This window comes from Sceloporus occidentalis, unplaced genomic scaffold (genome assembly GCF_023333645.1).
Source record: "Sceloporus occidentalis isolate IW3139 unplaced genomic scaffold, rSceOcc1.0.p SCAF_1, whole genome shotgun sequence".
In the NCBI taxonomy this organism is placed as follows: domain Eukaryota; kingdom Metazoa; phylum Chordata; class Lepidosauria; order Squamata; family Phrynosomatidae; genus Sceloporus; species Sceloporus occidentalis.
The window spans coordinates 179,231,693-179,242,819 of record NW_028316981.1 but is presented as its reverse complement, the minus strand read 5'-3'; the positions used below and the strand labels follow the sequence as shown (position 1 = coordinate 179,242,819).

Here is an 11,127-nt window from a genome sequence, read left to right as displayed (position 1 = left end):
GGACAATTTTGGAACCCCTCCTGGAGAGAAGGCAGAAATGGAGGGCCTGTCCTGGAAAAGGAGGAGAATGCTCTAGTCACCCTGTGTAAATATAAATCCATGCTTTTTAGGCTCCAAACGGAGGACATTTTTGAAATGCCTCCTTGAGAGAAGGCTGAAATGGAGGACCTGTCCTGGAAAAAGAGGAGGACCTGTGGGCCACCCTGAATGTGCTTCTTAGTCCTGCTCCAAATGGAGGACTGTTGGAATCCCTCCTGGAGAAGGCAGCAATGGAAAAGGAGGAGGAGGAGGAGGCTCTGTTTCTTTCTTTCTTTCTAGCCCCCCTGTCTACAAATACACTTGCAGGCTCCTTTGTAGAGCTGCAAATGGAGGACAGCTTTGGAGCCCCTCCTGGGAGAGCAGCAGGGCTGGAATGGAGGACCTTGTCCTGGGAAAGGAGGACAGCTGCTGAGCCTGGGGGTGAAAGCCTGGCGCCACACACACTGCTCCCTTCCACACACACTGCTACGCTCCACACACCACACTCCACACACAACAACTCAGGCAGCAGCCTCTCTCTCTGCGCATCTGTTTTGGTGGGGAAGCGGGAGAGAAAGGCTGAGGAAGGAGGAGAGGAGGTAAACAAACAATAAGCACCCCCTCCTCAACCCCTCCACCACCATTTCCTTCTTTCCCTTCTTCCTTCCTTCCTTCCTTCCGTCCTTCCTTCCTTCCTTCCCTTTTCCAGACCCCCAGGAAGGGGGATTTTGTCCTTCCTCCCAGCCAAGACCCCCAACCTTCAGAGGAATGGGCTCCAAGCCAGCTGCATTCACCGACTGGAGATGCTGAGAGGGAAGACCCCAGACCCACAACACACACCCTTCTCCCTCCATCTCCCTTCCCAGACCAATTGGGCTCCTCCTTTGCACAGCTACAACCAGGATCCTCAAGCAAGGCATCCACCTTGTTGTCTTCTTGGGAGGGGGAAACATGGTAAGAAGGGGAGATGGATGGGTTTGGGGGAAGGGGTGGGGGGGAGAGAGGCCTCTTTTGGAGGCTGGAGCGATGTGGGGGTCTCTATTGTAGTGTCCCCTTCAGTGATCCACCTTAAAAGTTTGTGGGGTTAATAGAGGTGAAAAGCCCCTCATCTATTGATTTTGGGGGTGGGGGGCCTAGGATGGTGGCCCTGGGCCAGTCCTGTAATTTGGTGTTTTGGGAAAAGGGGGAGACGCAAACTACACAAAGGGGATTGGGGTGAGGGGGAGCCTTCGCTGTGTGTATTGGAATTTGCTAGCTTTGATCCATGGGGTGTGTGTAAATGTGTGTGTTGGGGGAAGGGGGTGTCAAGGGGACGTGTTATGATTTAGGTTTGTAGCCCATCCTTCCTCTCATTCTCATGGCAGATCACCCACATGCATATGTGCCCCCCCCCCCCATATCTCTCTTTTCCTCACACATACACAAGAATCTTGCAAGACAGTGGATTTACTACGAGCGCTGCTCCCATTTTACAAGTGATACGTTGACGAGCGCTGGACTAGGACTATGGAGAGCAGGGCTCAAATCCCTGCTCAGGCAAGGAGACCCAGTGGGTGACCTTAGGCGAGTCACACTCTCTCGTCCTCAAAGGGAGGCACTGGCAAAAGCCCGTCTGAAGAAATCTAGGTAAGAAACCCCTGTGATAGGCTTGCCTTCAGGGTGCCGTAAATCGGAAACTGATCTGAAGGCGCACAGCAACAACAACAAATCGACAAGGCAAGACAAGGTCTCTTGGCCAACACTGCTGGGGTCAGTTGCCCTGTGGGTCACAATGTGGTGTCTGCTAGCTGCAACCCACTGCAAAGTATAGGGAGGGTGTCAATGACAGGTGGGAAATGAGAGCAGGTAGCATAAGATCCTTGGGATCCTTTCCCTGTTGCTTCCTCTGTGAGCAAGTCCTCCAGATTTGTATTCAAAACATTCACACATACACACACACACAACCCCCGTCTCTCATTGTATCGGGTGGCCCAGCAGACCTGCCTAGACCACTCCCCACAATAAACTGTGCAGCTTGTGGGCATGATTAAACAACTGATGTACAGTATTCTCCTCTATCAGCTGCAATACACAGGAGTGTATCTAGAAAGAGGACATGAAAAGAAGCATTTCCCCTTGGAGTCATCCGAGGGCAGAGACCTCCGTAGATGGACAGATGACATTTGAATGATCTTTGTGTGGATGCTGTAACCTTTCCTCCCCTCTTCCTCCATCAATCCACTAAAGAAACAGCTCTGACTTGGTTTGGGCTAATAGTACATCCTTGGCATGAAGGGCTCTTGTGCAAGGAATTATTTGAACCCCAGTGAATGATCACTGCATAAATACGTCCTCCCCACCATCACTTCAGATATGAACCTCTCCAGCGTTCACATCCCTTGTCCCAGAGATGGGGACAGAACTGGCAAAGCAAATCTGAATTTCCAATTTTGTTAGAAAGGATAATCCCTCCTCCCCAACTTGTGAATTAACCGTGATGCTCAGGCCAGACCTGTGTCCTATGGAAGCACCATGGCTGATACCAGCGGCTCTCCCCTCCTCTCCCTTCCCGCATAGACAGTCCCTCTCATATCACACACTGTGAATTAGCCACAGGGCCTGATTAAAGATTGAATGTGTGAAACAGGGCAGAAAGCAGGATTAAAGGGGACCTGACCCATTTGGGAGGCTGTTTGGAAACGACAGGTCAGAAGGGTGTGGGATCGGGGTGGCGCAGGGACAGGCTCTGGTTAAGACTCCTGCTTTACAATTTCTGGCTTGGAAGTGGCAGCAGGTAAAAATGATGGCCAGGAGGCCCAAGCCCCAGAGCTGCTGGAAGCTCAAACTTCTGGGTATCCATTCCCCACAATGAAGCAGGAGCTGACCTAGCGCAGGGAGACTGGGAGCAGCTCTGCGGCAGGCTGACCTAGTTTAATTTACCAGGATGGTGGTGAATCCCACCCACTCCTCCTTCCTCTGCCCACCCCCATAAACCAGGCGAAGAATGTGTGGGGTGTTTATAGCACGCATCAAAGGGACACTCGTTTTATTTTGGTCAGTCAGAAACAAGCTGATCTCGTGGTACTGTCAAGACTAAACAAATGTTGTTTTCATAACTTGAGCCATCCATTTGTTGAAGTGGGCACTAGGTCCGCAAGATGCCATCATAACCGTGTATGTCTTTAAGGTGCTGCTGGACTGTTCACTGTTTTTACGTGGCTTCCTTTTTTCCATTGGACTATGCTGGCTGAGAATTAAGCAGATGTGATCAAAATAAATTAGACTTGGTGGCTAGAAGTCCAGACATGGATCACAAAAGTGTCATGAAGCTTAGATTATTTGCAACAAGAGTGCTATACTGTGTTTTTTAGAGCAGAACTGTATTCTGGTTCTGGGGCTCTGATTGTCAATGGTTACTGCAAAAACAAAAACAAATTTACCATAAATTATTTTAGAACATCTTGGTTCCTTTTGTGCACCAGGCCTTTGGGGACTGTTCTGTTCATCCTGGGAAGTGAGGAGAAAAGGAAGCCCTTGGATTGTGCCTAGCTGGGTCATGCCTAGCAACATACTGCTTACTTTGCAAGGAAAGGGCTGTATTTGGGACGGGTCTAGCAAGTCAAACTGATTGAAAGTACTATGAATATGTGTGTATGAGGGTGATTATGCGAAGTAGGAAATATGATGGGGGGAAAAGAAAGACTGGTTCTGCCATTAGGTAGAGTGATACTGAATGTCTCAGGCAGCAGATGCTTAAGGACAGTAACAGCAGCAGCCCAACTGTTCCTCATGAAATGTCCAGCTGTTCTCCTTTGTTGGGGGACAGAGTTGTGCATGGCACAAAAACTAATTTCTGGATCATATGAAGCCGTAACGTTTTCAGGCCAAAGCCTGAAACCTAGGCATAGACCTAGTATCAATATCAGAGCTTGATCAGAGATTGTCATTCAAACATAGAGAAATACACACAGAGAGAAATCTGCCCTCAAGTCATTTCTGACTTATGGTGACCTATCATGGGGTTTTCTTGTAAAACCTAGTAAAATATGGGTTAGACAATGCAACTCTTAGGTGGATTTATAACTGGTTGACTGGCTGAACCAAAGGGTGCTCAACAATGGCTCCTTTTCATCCTGGAGAGAAGTGACCAGTGGGGTCCACAGGGCTCTGTCCTGGGCCCAGTGCTATTCAACATCTTTATCAATGACTTGGACGAAAGAATAGAAGGCATGCTTATCAAATTTGCAGATGACACCAAATAAGGAGGAGTGACTAATATCCCAGAGGAGAGGATCAAAATTGAAAATGACCTTAATAGGTTAGAAAACTGGGCCAAAATGAACAAAATGAATTTTAGCAGGGAGAAATGTAAGATACTGCACTTAGGCAGAAAAAAATGAAATGCATAGATATTGAATGGGGGATATCTGGCTTAACAAGACTAAATGTGAAAGGGATCTAGGAGTTCTAGTAGATGACAAATTGAACATGAGTCAACAGAGTGAGTGATGTGGCAGCTGAAACGGCCAATGCAATTTCAGGCTGCATCAATAGAAGTATAGTATCTAGATCAAGGGAAATAATAGCGCCACTCTATTCTGCTTTGGTCAGGCCTGACCTGGAATACTGTATCCAGTTCTGGGCACCACAATTCAAAAAGGATTTTGAGAAACTGGAGTGTGTCCAGACGAGGATGACTAAAATGGTGAAGTGTCTGGAAACCATTCCTTATGGGGAGAGACTAAGGAAGCTGGGTATGGTTAGCCTGGAGAAGAGAAGGTTAAGAGGTGAGATGATAGCCATGTTTAAGTATTTGAAGGGGTGTCATATTGAGGATGGAGCAAGCTTGTTTTCTGCTGCTTCAGAGAATAGGACCCAGAAAAATAGATTCAAACTAAGGAAAAGAGATTCCACCTCAACATAAGGAGGAACTTCCTGACAGTAGGAGCAGTTTGAGAGTGAAACATACTCCTTCCTCGGAGTGTAGTGGACTCTCCGTCTTTGGAGACCTTTAAACAGAGACTGGATGGCCATCTGTTGGAGGTGCATTGCTTGTGAGTTCCTGCATGGCAGAATGGCATTGGACTGGATGGCCCTTGGGTCTCCCAGATCTGTGATTCTATGATTTGTTCAGAGGGGGTTTTGCCATGGCATTCCCCTGGGGCTGAGAGCATGTGACTTGCCCCAGGTCATCCAGTGGGTTTCATGGCCAAGCTAGGAACTGAACACTGGTCTCCAGAGTCATAATCCAATGGTCAAACCACAATGCCATGCTAGCTCTCAGAGATGGGATAAGGAACATTTAATGTAGCCTACTTACCTCTAGCCAAAGGTGGATGCAGAGCAGAGCAGGTGGTGAACCCTGGTATCACAACAACAGGGAAGGAAGGAGAAGTCTAACTATGTAAATTCATGCAAGTTTTAGCAACCAATCAAACTTTCAAAATTGTAGCAAGCTGCTGCTGTGCTAACTGAGCTGGAAATTGAACCCCCCCCCCAAAAAAAAAAAAAAAAAAACCTTTCCCCACCAGGAGATGATCCATGAAAACTGGAGAGTCGGAGCCAGGCACTGCGATCTGGCCCCTAAAGAGACTGCTTGCTTCAAGTAGGGTAGACCCATTGCCAGTGCTCAGGTAAGATCAGACTGCCAGTAAGACATTTTTTGTACCCACCAGGCAGCAGGGCATTGTCTTTTCTCCCTGCACTTCAGGCAGGAAAATATCTTAGGCCAGCCTCTGGTCAGGGGCTAGATGATGAATACCATACAGGGTTTTCATGCCACTATAATCTGGGAAGACTGCATGTGTATGTGTCTGGTGTCATAGAAGGCAAAAGTTTGACAGCTCTGTTTTTCAAGGTGCAGTTCAGGGCATCGCTGTCGGTGGTGCATCCCACGCATTACTTTTCTTTTGAGCTGGATGTCTGTGGTCAAAATCCACATTCCTTCACCCTTCTTTCCCCTTCTCAAGGTCTCCTTGATTTGAGAACAGGGTGTGGCTGGAAGCCAGGAATCTTGCTCTGTCTCCCTGGTGCTTCCGAGGGGGATAATACCTTTTGTAGTGGATTAGAAGGAGAAGCATAGAGACCCCCCCCCCGCCCTCAACTTCTGCTCCTGCACTGTGTTATGTGTGTGGACAGCATATGAACAGATTTAAAGTATAAAGCTTTCCAGACACATCAGCCGTGAGCTTTGGAGGGGTTTCCTTGACTAGTGAGGGAAAGGGAAAGAGTATTACTTGGAAGGAGCAAAGCGAATTATTATTACAGAATCACTCCCTGGTTTCTCCTTCCTAAGCCGATTTGAAGTCAGGTGACGGCTTCTTCTCCCGCAAACTTTCTAATCCCAACTTCAATGGAAAGGGAATGAGTGGGAGGCAGACAGATGATCAGGAACCTAAGAAACCACTGAACTGTCTAATCCCCATTCCCCTCTTAGTAGCAGTATGAAAATTCTATCTCCCACCTTCTCGGGACCCACTAAGGAACAGACTGATGGTTTCTGCAGAAATACAGGCCGTTTCATCTTCCTGGGACTCCTGCTTCTTCTTCTGTTTGGTGTGATATACTCGACCGGAAATAATTTAATCAATATAAAAGATGCAAAACAATAGCTATCTTTGCTATGGACCTAATACAGTGGACCCTTGTTATACGCTGGGGTTTGGTTCCAAGATTCCCCGTGTATAACAAAATCCGTGTATGCTCAAGTCTCATTAAATATAATGACATAGCACAATGGTGTCCCTTATAAAAAATGGAAAATCAAGGTAAATTTATACTTTTTTGGAACATTTTCAAACCGTGTATGCTTGAATCCGTGTATAAAAAATCCATGTATAAGAAGGGCCGACTGTACTTACATGGTGATGGAGTCTGGAGAAGAGGAGTTTAATGGGGTTTATTTTCCCCACTAAACCCTATCTCAGCTTTTCTTCCCTAGACAAAAGTTTAAGCCATCCCCCTTTTTCAGCATCTTCTTTCAGATTCAATGCCTTCTGTCTTCCTATGGGAGAGAGTTACTAATAGGCAAATACCAGTGCAAGCATAAAACATATATTCTCACAAGGGCAATAATCCTCTGCTGTAGAGCAGTTAGATGGAAAGGCTCAAGATCTCTTTACCAATAATAACAATTTAAAAAAAAATCAATTGTGTGGCCAAGCTTAGCTGCTTGCTCTGACAGGCTTTACCCTTGAGCTGTCAGCTTCTATCTCATGATGACCAAGGCCTATGTTGGGTTGTGATCTCTTAATTGTTTCCCCTTTGGTTATGACCTTTAGATTCTTCTAGAAGTCCTTACCCCCTCCTAGCTAAGTACTCATAGGTATTGCTAGGTCAATCAACCTAGAAATGCAAGGTGGGCAACTTTGGTTTGTCCACATAAACTTCAGCTCCCTTCATACTTCAACTTTGGCCAGACAGGGTAGGGTTGATGGGAACCACCATCAATTGGTGGTTCCCAGGTGATAGGAACCAAACAGGTTTTTAGACCCTATTGTAATGGAATGAAATTGGTGGTGGCCACTAAAAGGATTAGACATAGCTATTGATGGCTACTAGCCAGGATGGGTATAATGTGCTACCTCCAAGATCAGAAACATCATACCTATAACAAAGGTGAAATAAGGTTATTGCCCTCCTTTTTAGATTTCTACAGACATCTAGTTGGTTGCTAGATAGGTGGTTGGTCTGATCCAGTAGTGCTCTTCATATATTCTTTGAAATGAGGGTCATGATCAGTTAAGTACAATTATTTCATACCCCTATCCAGGTATATTTTATTATTGTAAAACTGTAAGTATTACAACCCGTGTTCCTTGCCAGCTTCTTAGCAGGAGCCATGTCCAATAAGTGTTACTTTATTTTTTCTTTTCTATATTTTGTTCAGCTGCAGTGCTCCCAGGACAGTTCCCAGCTAATTAAAATAACAGTGCAATCAAGATAAAGTTAGACATAAATAATCACAGTGATGATTAGCAATTAAAAATCGATAGATTAAAACAGTTTAAAAACTCAGAACTTTAAAAGCCTGGGCAAAAAAAGTATTTGTGTGCATCAAAAAAGATAGCAAGATAGGCATCAGGTAAATCTTTCTGAGGAGGGAATTCTAAAAATAAAGCACTTCTGTTGAAAATGCCCTTTGTCTTGTCTAAGATGGAAGGAACACCCAGTTTCCACCTTTGGCCTCAGCAGTACAGGTTGAGTCTCCCTTATCCGAAATACTTGGAACCAGAAGTGTTTTGGAGTTTGGAATATTTGCATACACATATTGAAATATCTTGGATATGGAACCCAAGTATGTTTCATATATACCTTATACACATAGCCTGTATTAATTTTATACATAATATTTTAAATAATTGTGTGCATTAAACAAAGTCAGTATACAGTATACTGAACATCAGAAAGCAAAGGCATTACTATCTCAACCACCCATGTAGACAATTCCGGATTTTGGAGTATTTTGGATTTTACAGTATTTCAGATTTTGGGAATTCTGGATAAGGGAAACTCAGCCTGTACTGACAATATAGATTTTTGGAGTATTGCTCCCATCAGCCCAAGCCAGCATGCCCACTAGTCAGGAATTATAAGAGCTGCACTCTAAAACGTCTTGATGCCTCCAGGTTAGGAAAATCTGGTTAACAGAGTTGAGTATAATAATGAGGAAGAAACATGGAACATTTGTTTCGCTCTCACTGTTTCCTTATTGGAGTCCCCATGCTCATAGGCTGCATTGTTGTTGTTGTTGTTGTTGTTGTTGTTGTATGCCTTCACATTGTTTCCAACTTATGGCAATCCTAAGGCGGTTCACCTAAGTTGGAAATGACATGGGGTTTTCTTGGCAAGATTTGGTCAGAGGGTTTGCTATTGCTTTCTCCTGAGGCTGAGAACATTTGACTTCCCAGCATCACCCAGTGGATTTCATGGCCAAGCTGGGAACTGAATCTGGTCTCCAGAATTGTAGTCCAACACTGAAACCACTACGCCAAGCTGAGATTCTGGGAAGAAGGAACAGGAGGAGAGTAGACATCTTTATATCTGGGAGCTTTCAGAGGCATTTGAGATTTGACTGACTGTTTTTGGAAAAAGACTGCTGGGCTTAGGACAAATTGTTTTTGACTTTCTTAAGTGAGCATACTAAGTAAACATTTTAAAACATGTAAGCTGTTCATGTTACTTTGACCCCATATGCCTGGTCATATTATATTAGTGTAACTGTGTGTGCAATTTGAAAATGTTTTTGGGAAAATTTTGGACACTGTGGGGAAAATTTATGGAGAAAATCCAACTAATAAGCATATGTGTATGCTTATTAGATATTGTATTATGAAATACAATAATACTCCAGTCAGATTAGTGCGCTTAAATGCACTTATGAAGCATTTTCTGTGTAGCTAATTCCTTTTCCATGGTGGACACATGTCTTTGGACTGGGATGAAACACAAGTCTTAATTAACTACATTTCCTGCTTACAAGGAGGTGTAACCTTGCAGACCTTCCAATTAATTATCTGCAGACTTTCCCAAGCTATATTAGCATTTATACAAAGACCTCCTGATTATGTTTGTTGACATCAGACTTGAATAGCAAAAGATATCTAGGAAGGCTCCTGGAATCCCATGGTCAATTTGCAAGAGAGGATTAGCTCAGAACTGAGGGTGGGCAAGAAATCAATGGATATAGTTCACTGTTATGATTTTTCCCCCACAGCTGGGGGAAAAGCAGGGATGGAGTGGGGACCCATGCAGTAATACCATCTTTAGATGGATGTGTTAACTGGCAATTCCATGAGCAACAACCTTTGAATTAGAAGGCAGGCAGAAGGATGATTATTGCTGGCTAGATAAACTAGTAAGCATCAGATACAGTCAGCCTGATAAAGGGTGAGACTCATTTATCCAAAATGCTTGGGACCAGAAGTGTTTTGGATTTTGATTTTTTTCAGATTTGGGAATATTTGCATTTACATAATTAGCTAGTTTGGAAATGGGAACCAAGACTAAACATTGCCAGTATCTCAGCCATCAATCAAAAAAGTTTCAGAATTTGAAATATCTTGGATTTCTGAAAGCTGAATAAAGGAAATTCGACCTGTAGTCCCATTTATTCTAAAGTGCAGGATTGTTTTGCTGTTTTTCTCAAATGTAATACCCAGAGAGCAATAGTGGTATAGTAGAGTTAGAGCTCATAGGATGAAAGTGCCAGCCTGTTTATATTTGCAACCTTAGGGATACCACTGCTCTTTATGAATCTCCAGGTGTTCCAGTGCAACTCTATGGCGAACATCTACCAGATGTTGATCATAGAATCATGCTGGAGGACCTAAAATGCCTAGAGAAGTGTTTTCTCTAGGAACCTCTAGGTTCCTCAGTGCAACTCTATGGTCAACATCCAACAGAATTGTGCCAAGGGACTTAGAGATTCCTAGAGAGGACATATAATTCAAAACTGCAAATAATCAAATCAGCGAAAGTAAAACGACTTTACAGTTGCCCCTTGGAACCTGCTGGGGATCCATTCCAGACCCCCCCCACCTGCAAGTTCCAAAACTTGTGCATATTCATGGCCCAAAGGCTTGAATGACCCCATTGAGGTTAATGGCGGTCATCCCCTGTGGATTTTCAAGTCTGCAGACTTGGAGGGGGTGACTGTAGTTGTATCAACAGCCCCTGAGTCTAATTGCTAGCTCGTCTTCTCTTCCAGTTTTACAAGAGTGTCTCTTTAAGATGGTCTGCCTTTGTATCCTAGGCTTCTTTGCCTGGAATTCAGATGGCAGTGCTGGGTATGTACTGCTGAGTCAGCATGGTGTAGTGCAAGGATTCCCAAACTGTAGTCCTTTGAGTGCTGTGAACTTCAGCTCCGCGAAGCCCTTGCCAGTTTGATCAACTGTAAGGAATTCTGAGAGCTGAAGTCCAAAACATTCCGAAGACTAAAGTTTAGGAATCCCTGTAGTGGTTTGAGTGTTGGGTTACGGGAGAGCAGAGTTTGAATCCTGCTTGGCCATGGAAACCTACTGGATGACTTCGAGCATGTCCCATTCTCTTAGCCTCAGAGTGAACAAATTCTGCTGAAATAACCAGTGATAGGGTCACCTTAGGGTCACTGTAAATCAAAAATGACTTGAA

The 11,127-nt window shown here is 44.5% G+C and overlaps 1 protein-coding gene across 1 annotated transcript in view; it reads left to right on the top strand.

Annotated features, from left to right (window-relative positions):
- The first annotated feature begins 856 nt into the window (after positions 1 to 856).
- Positions 857 to 11,127, top strand: part of CCDC120 (coiled-coil domain containing 120) — a 50,901-nt gene continuing 40,630 nt past the window's right edge. The window contains exon 1 of the mRNA XM_089484354.1: positions 857 to 972. The gene's annotated coding sequence lies outside the window, so the exon portion shown is untranslated. The remainder of the gene's footprint in view (positions 973 to 11,127) is intronic.